The sequence below is a fragment of the Acinonyx jubatus genome, chromosome C2 (genome assembly GCF_027475565.1).
Source record: "Acinonyx jubatus isolate Ajub_Pintada_27869175 chromosome C2, VMU_Ajub_asm_v1.0, whole genome shotgun sequence".
In the NCBI taxonomy this organism is placed as follows: Eukaryota; Metazoa; Chordata; class Mammalia; order Carnivora; family Felidae; genus Acinonyx; species Acinonyx jubatus.
The window spans coordinates 111,394,153-111,407,108 of record NC_069384.1 but is presented as its reverse complement, the minus strand read 5'-3'; the positions used below and the strand labels follow the sequence as shown (position 1 = coordinate 111,407,108).

The 12,956-nt window shown below is 41.5% G+C and overlaps 1 protein-coding gene across 7 annotated transcripts in view; it reads left to right on the top strand.

Moving 5' to 3' along the window:
* MED12L (mediator complex subunit 12L) overlaps positions 1 to 12,956 on the top strand; it is a 334,106-nt gene that overhangs the window by 78,444 nt on the left and 242,706 nt on the right. The window lies entirely within an intron of this gene.

Below are 12,956 nucleotides of genomic sequence, written 5' to 3'. Positions count from 1 at the left end.
GGACTTTATATAATGGTTTAACTTTAACTTTGGGGTAATATATTTTAATATTTAGAGCAGTGAATGGATACTGTGATCATATTTTTAAAAAAAAACCCGTATTAGGATTCTCCAAACAGAGCTAACAAAGAAAAAAACTGTGTGTGTGTGTGTGTGTGTGTGTGTGTGTACATACATATGTTTACATACATACATATAAAAGTGAAAAGTATTTACTTTAAGGAACTGGCTCATAGGATTCTGGGAGCAGACGTGTCTGGAACGTAAAGGACAGGCCAGTAGGCTTGGGACCCTAGGGAGAATTGATATTGCAGCCTTGAGTCTGAAGTCAGTCTGGAAGCAGAATTCCTTCTTCCTCAGGGACCTGTCTTTTCTTGTAAGGCCTTCAACTGATTGGGTGGGGTCCACCTACCTTATGGAGAATGATCTGCGTTCCTTTAAGTTTACTGATTTAAATGGTGTCCACATTTAGAAGAATAACTTCACAGCAACATCTAGACTGAATTTTGACCCAAAAAACTGGGTACCATGGACTAGCTGAATTCACACATAAAATTTGTCATCACAGACAATTATTATTTTAGGCTTTCTTAGAGTAGATTGTTTCATTATTGAACTGTCTATAAACAAAGGTTTTCCAGTTTTTTCCCCCCTCAACCTTATTTTGGGAGAATGAAGAAGTTTGTCTTATTTTTACAATGGAGAGCACCCATGGTATGTCCAGGTTGTGCTAGGCACCAGGAACAGAGAGGTAAGTTTTAAGACATGGTACCTACCTTCAAAGAACACCTTAGTCAACTGATTACTATTATCTTTGATTTCCATACTAGCTTTTGGGAATGCATATGTGGAAAGGAGAGATTAGACAATGGAAACAAAAACCCCCAGACTTTCCTTATATACCTTTATGTGAACCTGATGTGAACCTGTTCTAGGTTATTCCTCTTTCTGGAATAATTTGTGTCATCCCCTGGCTTCTTGAAGATAAGGTTCAAGTTCACTGCTGCCAAGTAGGATATTGGAATGTTGAGTGAGGTAGACTGAGTATATGTTCTTTTTCTTTTCTTTTTTTTTTTTACATTTATTTTTGAGAGGCAGATAGAGCACAAGTGGGGGAGGGGCAGAAAAGAAGGAAACACAGAATCCGAAGCAGGCTCCAGGCTCTGAGCTGACAGCATAGAGCCCGATGCTCAGAAACCACGAGATCGTGACCTGAGCCTAAGTCAGTCGCTTAACCGACTGAGCCACTCAGGCGCCCCGAGTGAATTTTCTAATTCATTGTGAAGTCTCGTGGCAATGCTTCATTCGGTGCTTCTGTGGAGCACACGGATTATAAAAGTCTGCATAATACTCTGCTTATTGACACAGGTTAGAGTATTACTGTGTTCTTTTGGAGTGGAACCCTTAAAGTCTATTTGTAATAAAGACTTAGGTAAAAGGTTGCAAGAGTACTAAGGTTTTCAATACGTAAACTAAGATACGTGGAAGGAAAATAGGGATACCTAAAATTCAAGGTGTCCTTTTGGACTGCTAAGCTTTCTGCACTGAGAGTTGAGTAAAGACTGCATTGTTCCCTTGTGAGCATTTTAGCTGTACCCAAACCCCTTGAGTTTTGTGGTTAGCTTGACTCTACAACTTTATAGTGAATGAACTGGCCAACTTCAGAATCTCATGCCTCATTCATCCACAGAGACTAAAGTTATTCACTAGCACTCTTAAGAGATCATGGTACATCTCTTACCAAGGGCAGAAATTACATTTTGTATTTTTGAATAAAATCACTCTGTAAGCTCTCTAAAACACGGTTGTCTCCAGTGAGCAACTTCTCCACCCGGGATGCTGAGAGGTGCTTGCCACTAGAGGGCGACATGTGCTCAGGGTTGAGGGTCTTGTGCGTTCCAGTGACATACTTCATTGGAAGGAATGTCACAATGTTGCCCATTTAGGAGTAATTACATTGAATGTTGAATCAACTATGGAAAGATGTGTTGTGAGTGAGTGGTTGCTTTGTGGTTATCACACTCTTTTAGGAGTAATACACAAATTACATTTTAAACCTGTAATTCAGACTGGTCACCTTTTCTTAGTAATCTATCAGAAGAACTAGGTAGATCCTGTTAATTTAACATTAGAATGATTTTTAAACATTAAAATATTGACATTTACATATTTAACATTAATTATTTAACCTTAAATTTTAATTAAATTAATTTTTATATTGGCATCTGTTTGTGTGTTTCAAGGTATGTGTGTATATGCAGGCAGATGACAGTGTTTCATCTGTTTACTCTTCACCAAGGTCTATTATTTTCTTGACACCCGAGTCACTTTATATATTCCGGGAATTCATGTATGAGCTGTGGAGTTGTATTAACTGTGATCAGCTGTGTGACCTTGAACAAGTTACGTGTAGGCTTTGTGCCTTAGTGCCTTTGTGCCTTTACATATTAAGTTGGCATAGAGCATTCGCCTTGTCTGCCTCTAAGGGGACATGAGCACTTCGAGATTCATGAAACATTCTATAAATATGTTAAAAATGTTGCTGTTGATGATAATAGAGCAATAATTACTAGTAGGTTAGGATTATATTGGAAGAACCAGGATGATGAAACTCTAATTTTCTGATTAGAAGGAGTTGTATAAAGTGGCGTGGTTAGGATTCAAAAACATGTCTCACTTCTTGAAAATGTGTTTCCCCTTTTTTGTTTTCATAATTTGTGTTAGGACTTAGCATGAAAGATAATATAAGAAGGGACCAGTCTCTGTAGTTGCAAAGAGCTTGAGGTTTACTTTTGCTGAAGTTGTATTTAGGCAGGCCTGGGCCCTGGATTGCACATCCTGGTTTCCCACATCTGCTTAGGCAACTTGAACTTCAGCCTCCTTGATTTCTTTTTCTCTGGAACTACTAAAAGGAAATCTAGTTCTTTCCACTTTCTTGCAGGGAGGGGAGGAGCAGCTGTACAGATGGGATGCAGAGTCTGAAGTTCAGATTTGCGTGTCTAAGTAGTCTCAGTATTTGGCCAAAGCCCACTGAAAACCGTAGTGCATGGGATGAAGGCATTTGAGGATTTCGTCCTGCCCTGTGGTTAGACTGCGGTCATGAGAGTGAGAGTGTGCTCCACGATGGGCTGTGCTAGGCCTGTGGCATGCTTCCGCTCATTCTACAGGCACTGCATTATTCCCGTACCCACGCCTTCCCTTCTGCCCCCCCGTATCCTCAGCTGCTGCTTCTGTGTTACGGCTTGGCAACTGTTGTCAGAGAAGCACAAATATAAACCTCAACCCCCTCAATGTTTGCTTATTCGAGATTTATGCTACTTGATTTTCCATCCAGTGTAGTGTGAGATAGAAAACGTGAAGTGCTTACTTAGGACAGGGCTCAGAGACTCGTGTTGCACAGTGGCCAGGCAGGTGGTGCAAATGAATGGTAGGCTGTTGTATCCAGGGCCCCTGGGACGTGACTGGGGAGGGGGCATGCCCTTTCTAAGTAGAGTGGCCTGTCTCAGATTCTCCTTGGGAATGTAGACCCACTGTTTGATCCTTCAACATTTCTGGAGAAGATGTATATCAAGATTTACAAACTCTCCCAATTAAAAAAATTTTTTTAATGTTTATTTATTTTTGAGAGACAGAGACAGAGCACAAGTGGTGAGGGTCAGAGAGAGAGGGAGACACAGAATCCGAAGCAGGCTCCAGGCTCTGAGCTGTCAACACAGAGCCTGATGTGGGGCTCGGGCTCACAAACCATGAGATCATGACCTCAGCTGAAGTCGAATGCTCAGTCGACTGAGCCACCCAGGTGCCCCTCAAACTCTCCCAATTTTAAAACACTTTGCAGGCCAAGCTGCATGTTGTCCATGTTTGCCCACATGACTTTCACTCTGCAACTCCTGGTGACTGTTTTGTACACCATTTGCTAACTCATTTGCCTGTTTAATGTTTCAGAACCATTTCTACTCTGGCTGATGGGGGCAGAGAGGCCGGTGCCACACGAGGGACTGTTGTTGGGGATTGGGGGGCGGGGGGACCTTCTGATTCCAAGTCCTGACTGAGCCTGTCACTTGCAGCCTTAGGCAAGATCCACATTGCTGACCTGAAGGCCGAGGGTGAGGTGCCCCTCAGCTTCACACAGCACCCAGACCGCTTCCTTCCTCTTGGCTTCTTTCCCCGTTTATGTGGGGTGTGAAGGGAGAACCAGCTGCATCGTTGGCTCCCCCAGGGACACGGGTAGAAGGGAAAGTCTGAAGATGACGGGAAGAGCTGCCTTTTCACTTCTCTCTTTGGTGCCCAAGGAAGCAAGCTTTCTCCTGAGTAATGAAAAGGCCTGAGTGGCGGTGGAGGCATGTGCACTTCCTCTTGCCCTGCTGTGAAAACAAACCGTCACACGCCAAAACCCGAGAATCTGCATGTTTGCTCTTCCTTTCCTACTCAGAATAGTCAGGAAGCACTCTGAATAGGTGTGTTGAGTTCCTCCTGATTTCTTTCAAAGGCCTAGGCCCAGAGTCCAGAGCGGCTGTCTTACCCCTGGCACAGGCCTCCGGGGCCGCACCGGCCCTTGTATCAGTGTGGCTGAAGAACTCCCACCATCATGCAAAAGAAAATCTTGGTTTCTGTCCTTGCTGGCCACGTTCCATGTTCTTCTTCCTGCAAGTCTGTAGCCCCACAGGTCAGGGTCTGTGTTCCTTTTGCTCACCAGCAGCACATCACCAGTGTCTAACACCATGCCTGGGGCCCAACAGGTCCTCAGGAAGCATTTACTGAATTTGTTTTTTAGGGGCTCGCTTAAAACCTGCTGGGACAGTGAACTGGAAAGAAAGCATCTGTAAGATTGGGTTTGGAAGGGTAGGGGTGAGTGCTGTAATCTGTTAGCTCTAACGATGGTACAGGTTCAGATGCGCAAGAAAATAGGTGAATGTGGAGGGAGTAGCGTGGCCAACGGAAGAGTTCTCAGGTGTAAAATCGGCAAGTCGGTGCATTTCTTTTGTGGTATTTGGACAATTCACTTACTCTTGATGAGTAAGAGTAAATTTCCCCATTTTTAAAAAGGGCATTCTATCTCTTGATGGTGTGAGAATGATAAAACACTGAAAGGTTAATGGTGCCTTGCACGTGGATGGGTACTGAGTAAACTCTAGCTGCTGTTATAACTGACTCATGTATGTAGGGAGGCAGTTAAACCCTGGAGACATGGAGGGAATATGGTTCCTTGGGACCACTGTGGACACACACACACACACACACAACTATCCATCACACAGTCCATTCATCCATAAAGCACAGCCAGGATCCATCAGGCTTTTTATATTTGATTTTTACCAAGACTTTACCCACAGTAGGGAAGCAGTCAGATGGGACTGGCCAACCCAAGGCGAGGTGGCTGCAGTACCACCAGGTAGGAAAGGAGATGATGCTCATTTCAATGCTTAGGGGTTTTTGGTTTTTGTTTTTTTGTTGTTGTTGTTAGTGTTTTTTCCTTCCTTCCTTCCTTCCTTCCTTCCTTCCTTCCTTCCTTCCTTCCTTCCTCCCTCCCTCCCTCCCTCCCTCCCTCCCTCCCTCCCTCCCTCCCTCCCTTCCAGAAAAAGTTGCTTTTAAAAATTAAGGCTCAGGGGGCGCCTGGGTGGCTCAGTTGGTTAAGCATCCGACTTCGGCTTAGGTCACGATCTCGCACTTTGTGAGTTCGAGCCCCGCATTGGGCTCTGTGCTGACAGCTCAGAGCCTGGAGCCTGCTTCGGATTCTGTGTCTCCCCCACTGTCTACCCCTTCCCTGCTCACGCTCTGTGTCTCTTGGTCTCTCAATAATAAATAAATGTTGAAATTTTTTTTTTTTTTTAATGAAGGCTCAAGATAACAAAGTCAAATGTGGCAAAAGTCAAGCCAGCACGGAAGGCACATCTGGCAGGCTTCCTGCTGAGATGTGTGTGCCGAATTTTAGAATTGAGGATGCTGATCACACCCCTGTCTGAGCACGTTGTACTGTGGAAGTCACACGGTTTCCTACTGGTCGCTGTTAGAGCTACCACTTTCTTCTTTCTTCAAGTAAATCCATTAATCACAGGGCAATTATGTTAACATAGTGGGGGGGGGGTGGCATGCACAGACATTTAGACTTTGCTGTTACTGATAAAGAAGGTAATGAATCCATTTAGAGTGTGGTAGGCCTCTTGGATTAGATTGTTTTTGAGCCTGTGTACCAGTCTTTTTTCTTCAGACTTTTTCTGAGTACGTCTTAAGCACTAGGCCTGTGTTAAGTGTATTGTGTCATCTCATTTATTTTTTCCTTGGCCAGTGAGACACATGTGAAACAAAAAAAAAATTTAATTCTTACGTTACAGATGAGGAAACCAAAGCGTAGAGCAGATGAGTGAATTGTCCAAGCTAGTGCCCAACTCACTGGTGGGGAAATAGGGATTGAGATCCTAAATGGTTCCAGAGCCCAACTGTTAACTAATACATTCTTTTTTTTTTTTTTTTTTTTTTTTGAGCAAGCATATGTGCATGCATTGGGAAGGGGCAAAGGGAGAGGGAGAATCTTAAGCAGTCTCCATGCCCAGCACAGGACCTGACATGGGGCCCAACATGGGGCTGGATCTCACAACTGAGATTATGACCTGAGCCTAAATCAGGAGTCGGATACTTAACTGACTGAGCCACCCAGGTGCCCTGCCCTTTAATTAGCACATTCTGTTCCTTGTACCACTTTAAAAACTCATTTAATTCAGGTAATTCTAGTTGAATAAACAAGTGTCAGATGAAATTTTGGAAGAAGGAGGGAAAAAAAAAAAAAACCTTTGTAATTGCCACAAAGAGTTTTCATATTAATATTGGCGTATTTGTTTGCAGGAATAATCTTTGGTTTTTAAAAGTGTGACAGCTTCAACAGAGTAAACAATATTTATGTTAGAAAATGCCAATATTCAAGTTGAGAAAGCTGACCCTTAGAGTATATCATACAACCTTGAGGTTGATTCAGACTTGGATTTGAGTCCTGGCTTTGCTGTTGAGTAGCTGGGTGGTCTCAGGCTAGTTCCTTGTTCCCTCAGTGTCATTCTCACTGCACAATGGCCTTACTACTAGAATCCAGTTCATTTGGTCCCATAGGGTACCACCTAGTAAATGTCAGTTGTTACGTTCATGGCTGGATCACTTTGATTGTCAAGTGGGTTGAACCTAGTACCATGTTTTAGAAATTTATTGTCCTTCTTCTCATCTGTAGGTTCCTTTCCTTTTTCGTAAGAAAAAGGGCTTACTGCCCTCTACAGTCATAACTTTTGGATATTAATTCACTATGAGAGACCTGACACTTTTCAAAGACTTTTGGAGGGATTTACTTTATAATTCACCTCCTGTGTGACATCTGTTATCATGCAATTTCATAGTTCTCAAAACTCTATTTTTTTTTTCCGTTTGTATTTAAATGTTGATGATTTAACTGAAGAATAGCAAATTCATTTCTTGGCACAGTGCAGATTAATGACAGCTGATTTATATACTCAGAGGAGTTGTTTTAATTTTGTTTTCTTAACCTACTACCTTCTCAGAGCTCAGAGCTGTGTTATTTTTAATTGCTGCTTAAAAAGAGAAAAAAGTCTTTTTGCTGTTATAGTATATGTTTTATTTCTTAGATGTCTTAAAACCTAATGACTATCAACTTTGATTCTAAGGATCAGAGCCTAGGAGAACCTGCCTTTTTTTCCTCATCAAAAACCAGCCATCTCAAATATCTCTTGGAAATGTACATAGGGAATCATTCATATTCGTATTTATGAAGATTTTTCACAAGTGAATACTATTTATATTTAAGTCTTCTGAGTTTGTGGTTAATAGGCCTAGTCTTAGTGCTTTTTATGGTGATTCTGAGTGATCATATACAACAGGCTTATGTTCTGTTAGCAGTTTGGACCACTTTTTAGCTTAATGCAACTCTTGAAATTCTTCCAGATCTTCTTAATGTGCCTCAGGTTACAAGCCATATGCAATATCACTCCTCTGTGTATTATCCCTTGTTGTTTATTGGTGCCATAATATGACTGTTTTTAATCTAGATATGGCCATTTTGTTTAATGTTGACTAAGAGTGATTAATCACATTTATAAACACGTCCTTTTAGTCTCAGAAAGCTGTTGAAAAGCTTCATTCGGTATATGATCTCAAGTTCTTTTAGTTTGCTGTTGCTCATAGTAATGAGTCATTGGTTTTTCCCATTCCCTTTTGTGGTGTTGTTATATAATGAAGGTAGTATATTAAGAAATTTCTTAAAATAGACAATCTCCAGGATCTTCTAATTTCTAGAGGAAGCCTGGCTCTCAGATGTAGTTGTCAATTATTTTCCCTTGTTTGTCTGTTAGAGAAGACCTGTGGTTAGTTTCTATAAACCATTAGGTTATTGAGTGACTGAATAAAAATTGAATTAGGCTTAATCTATCAAGTTTATCTTTTCCAGAAAGGAAAAATATTACCAATCTCCCTGATGATGAGGGCCTCTTCACATTTCGGATATCTTTATTACAGATGTGGATAGCACCACTAATGAAGATTATTTGCAACAGAGTTTATAATGATTTCAATATTTTACCACTGTGGGTGTGTCCAAAGTTCATGAGGCTAGATGAACAATGCTATTATTTGAAGACATTACTGGTTTTGAATTTCGTGTCCATGCATTGTCTTACTTATCTTCATTATAGAAATCATTCTTGTGATTTGCTTTTCATTTTTTTAAAGAAATATTTTTATGTTTTGCTGAAGTGTGATATTACAATACAGTGCAGTATGATACACTGTTATTAATTTCAGGTGTCTTGTGAGTTTTGTACACATAGGATGTGATACATTCAAGATATCATCCAGTGCCCTTTAGCCACAGTTTAGACCCTTGTCCCATTCTTCTGCTCAGAACCGGAGTATATTGGCGCAAGAGCTCCATCTGTGGAGCAGATAGCTTGAGTTTGACTCTTAGGTCTATGACCTAGTAACTTGGAGACGTTTAACAAGTTATGTAACCTTCAGGCCTTAGTTTGCTCAGTCATGGCACGGTAGTGAAAGCATTAGAACAGGGCATACTGTATAGAAAGCAGTCGTTATATATATATATAAGTAGTAGCCACTGTTCATTTTGGAACATATCCTTTGGATATTTTCCTGGGCATTTGTGTACATATGCATGAATGCTTAGTAAAAGGTCAGAGGACATAAATGGATTACGTTCTGCAAACTATTCTGCAGGATTTTCTTCCCTCACGGCTTAATATTGTCTGTTGCTTTTTGCTTGTTTTTGTTCTAGTCATGATACTCAGTCTTTTAATCTAATAAAGTTTTCTAGTTCACTGGGTTGGTGGGGGGAGATAATCATTCTATGCAAACTCTAGTAATGTTGCCATATCCTTTCAAATGTTTATTCCTTCTTCCCATTGGCTAAATCTTCCAGAATGATGCTAAATAATAATGTTGGGACCAACATCCTTGACTCATTAATTTAGGAATGAAAATACTTCTGGTACTTCACACTTAACCGGCTGGTAGATTGTCAGATACTTTTACCATAGTAAGTAAGTACGTGTGTAGGTTGGGGGAGGGGAACAAAGTAAACTCCTCCCACCATTGTCTGCTCTCATCTTAACCTTGTTTTTGCATTGGGTTTCATGTTATACAGAGTTGCTTTTCCTCTATGATGACAAATAACTGTTGAATCTACTATGTGCCAGACGCTGTGGTAGATGCTGAAAACAAAACCATGCAAAAGACAAATCTTTGACTTAAAAGAGCATCTGGTCTAGCAAGTGTTAGAGGAGGAACAAAGTCTTTGGTAATTCATTCCTGTGATTTCATTTTCTGCATGTCCGTTCAATGACAAGTCTGGCTTATCTCTAGAGAGGTAGAAGTCTGGCTGGAACAGTGGGTGGCAGTGGCTGGTTGGAGTGGAGCTGGGCAGCAGGCTTCGTTGTGTGTGTGTGTGTGTGTGTGTGTGTGTGTGTGTGTGTGAGCCACTTGAGAGATTCCCAGGTAACCGCGGTGCTGCTTGTCCTCACAGGGATCTTGATTCAGTGATGACAGGAGTGGCAGAAAGAATGGACTTTGGAATTAGGCTTCCTAGCCCTGCCATTTTAGATCTGTGTTGGCCGTCTTCACCCCAGTTTTCTTATCTGTCAGATGGGGAGTAGCGCCACCTACTTCAGAGTTTGTTGTTGAGATTAGAGATGACATGTGTGAGACACCCACTGCCCGCTCAGTAAATATTTTCAATTATTACTTCTGCTACTACCTGTGGCTGGAAATTTACAACTGTTAGTATTATTCTGGCCATGATTAACATGTTTTAATTTATGCCATGGCTAGAATTCAGATCCTTGATGCCCTGGTTTGGTGCTTTTTTTTCTGGCCTTAACTTTATGTGCCGTGGCTCACTTTCTCTCTCTCTCTCTCTCTCTCTCTCTCTCTCTCTCTCTGTCTCTCACTCACTCACTCATTCTTCTGTGTCCTGTTTGTCTCTGTGTGGTTGTCGCCTGCGGGGTGCGTGCTATGGACTGTTAAAGTCTTATTCTCTATTACCAAGTACAATTATGAAAAGCTGTCTGTTACTGCCTCTGAAGACTAACTCTCCTTTATAGTGTTCGAGGTGGTAAAGGACTTTCCTGTAATACCTCTCAGAGGTCTGTCTCCTTTTCCTAATGGGTATTTGAAACCAGTAGCTGGAGATCTAATAACCTTGAAGCCATGTTGTGAAAGATGCATGTTACATGGAAGTGATATTATAGCCCAAGAGAGCAGAATATTATGATTTTCTAAGCATCAGGAGTGGAGGAAGAAGAGCCCAGAGAAGCTCGGAGCTCACACAAAAGGCCATTGTATACTGTGGGAGCAAGGTCAAGGTGACTTCCCGAGTTCCTTTGACACACTGTGTTGCTGCACTTAACTTAGTTCATTTCCCAAGATTTATGTTGTGGCAAGAGTTTTATTAATTAGCTGAGTGATCTTGCACAAGCTATTTAACATCTATTTGCCTTGGGTTCCTTATTTGTAAAATGGTGATAAAAATAATAACTAGCTAATAGGCAGGAAAGATTAAAGGAAATAATTCCCAAAACACACTTACTGCACTGCCTGACTGTAAGTTGAGTAAGCACTCAATAAATGTTAATTATCTATATTATCACCTGTAAATTTTCCAAGATATCTTTGTGATTTTCAGAGTGATTAAGTCCATACTATGTTATTTTATGTTTTAAATTTTCATTTAGAAGTGTCTGAAAAGATTTATATTTAAGGTCAAGAACTTTCAATTTTCGATTTTTGTTGTGTCTGCTTTGGTCAGTTATAAGTGCTAAGACTTCAGTAATGACTAGAATAATCGATGTGTACTACAGAAAACTTATTCTGAAAAATAGATTTTCGGTCAGAATAGACAGAGTTTCATCTGGTCAGGGCTAGTCTCTTAGTATCCAGAATGCTTTATAAGATTGAGCACAGAGTGGTATACCTGATGAGTACCTGATGGAGTGATTTTTTTTCCCCCCTTGTGACCAAAAATTTGCCTGAAATTTTCATGGCCTATTGAAGACCCCAATCCAGAATGTGCAATAAAACTGAGAGGATGGGGTGCCCCTCCTTGAATCTTCTGGGGGCAGGAGGAGGAGCAGTCACCCTAGAAGAAGTAGGGGTGCTTCTCCTGGAAGAAGGGTGGGCTGGAGGGGAGCTGACCTTCTCTGAGAGGGGACAATGCTGTTGGAGGGGATTCGAGCCTTACCAGTAATCATGCATCTTTGACTTCCCCTTCCTTGGTTCAGGAGCAGGCCTCTCCAGGCTGCCTTCCATATTTATACATCTTTAATTAGATATCAAAATATCACTTTGCAGAAAAACAGAAATACAAACCAAGCAACCACTGTAAAAATTCCCATAGTTTCTTTGCTAAAGACAAACTGTCTTGGCTCTGAACCCTCCCTGTGGCCCTTTCTTTCCTGTAAGCTTACCCTGTTTGCTCTGATTTGATCCGTTATGTGTCTCCACATTTCAGAGGGAATCTGTTGGTTGCTGGGGCTAGAATGGGGGATTGTTGTAGTATCGTGCTTCACTGATAACTAGACCCTCATATGTTTGTACTTGAAGATCATTTCCTTGGGTTATATTCTCAGAATAATTGGAGCAAATGATCTGAACATTTTTAAGACTGTTGTTAGATAGTAGGAATTACCTTCTAAGGGAATTGCCAAGTTTTATTCCTAAAAAGTAGCATGTGAGACTATATCTAGTGCCTAGAAAAGGGGCTAGCAGTGGTAGGTATTCAGGACATAATTACTGATGCGTAAGTAAATGAATGAATGAGACTGCTGCCTGTCTCATGGTACTCTTTTTCAGTGTGGCTTTTTTCCCAGATTAAAAAAAATTTTTGTTTTTTAACGTTTATTTTTGAGAGAGAGACAGAGCGTGAGCGTGGGAGGGGCAGAGAGAGAGAGGGAGACACAGAATCCCAAGCAGGCTCCAGGCTCTGAGCTGTCAGCACAGGCAGGGCTGTGCTCCAACTCACGAGCTGCGAGACCATGACCTGGGCTGAAGTGAGACTCTTAACCGACTAAGCCACCCAGGAGCCCCTCCTAGATTTTTTTTTTTTAATTTTTTTTAGTGTTTATTTATTTTTGAGAAAGAGAGGGAGACAGAGTGCAAGTGGGGGGAGGGGCAGAGAGAGAGGGAGACACAGAATCTGAAGCAGGCTCCAGGCTCTGAGCTGTCAGCACAGAGCCAGATGTGGGGCTCGAACACATGAACTGCGAGATCATGACCTGAGCCAAAGTCGGACGCTCAACCAACTGAGCCACCCAGGCACCCCCTAGATTTTTAACTGTATGTAGCCTTCCTATATTTGCTAACTAACCAGTAGTCCTCTAATTCCTTGAACTACACCTGTGTTTGCCACTTTTTATGTGCTTGTTTAAAACTGCTTTGAAGTAATTTCCTATTTGCTG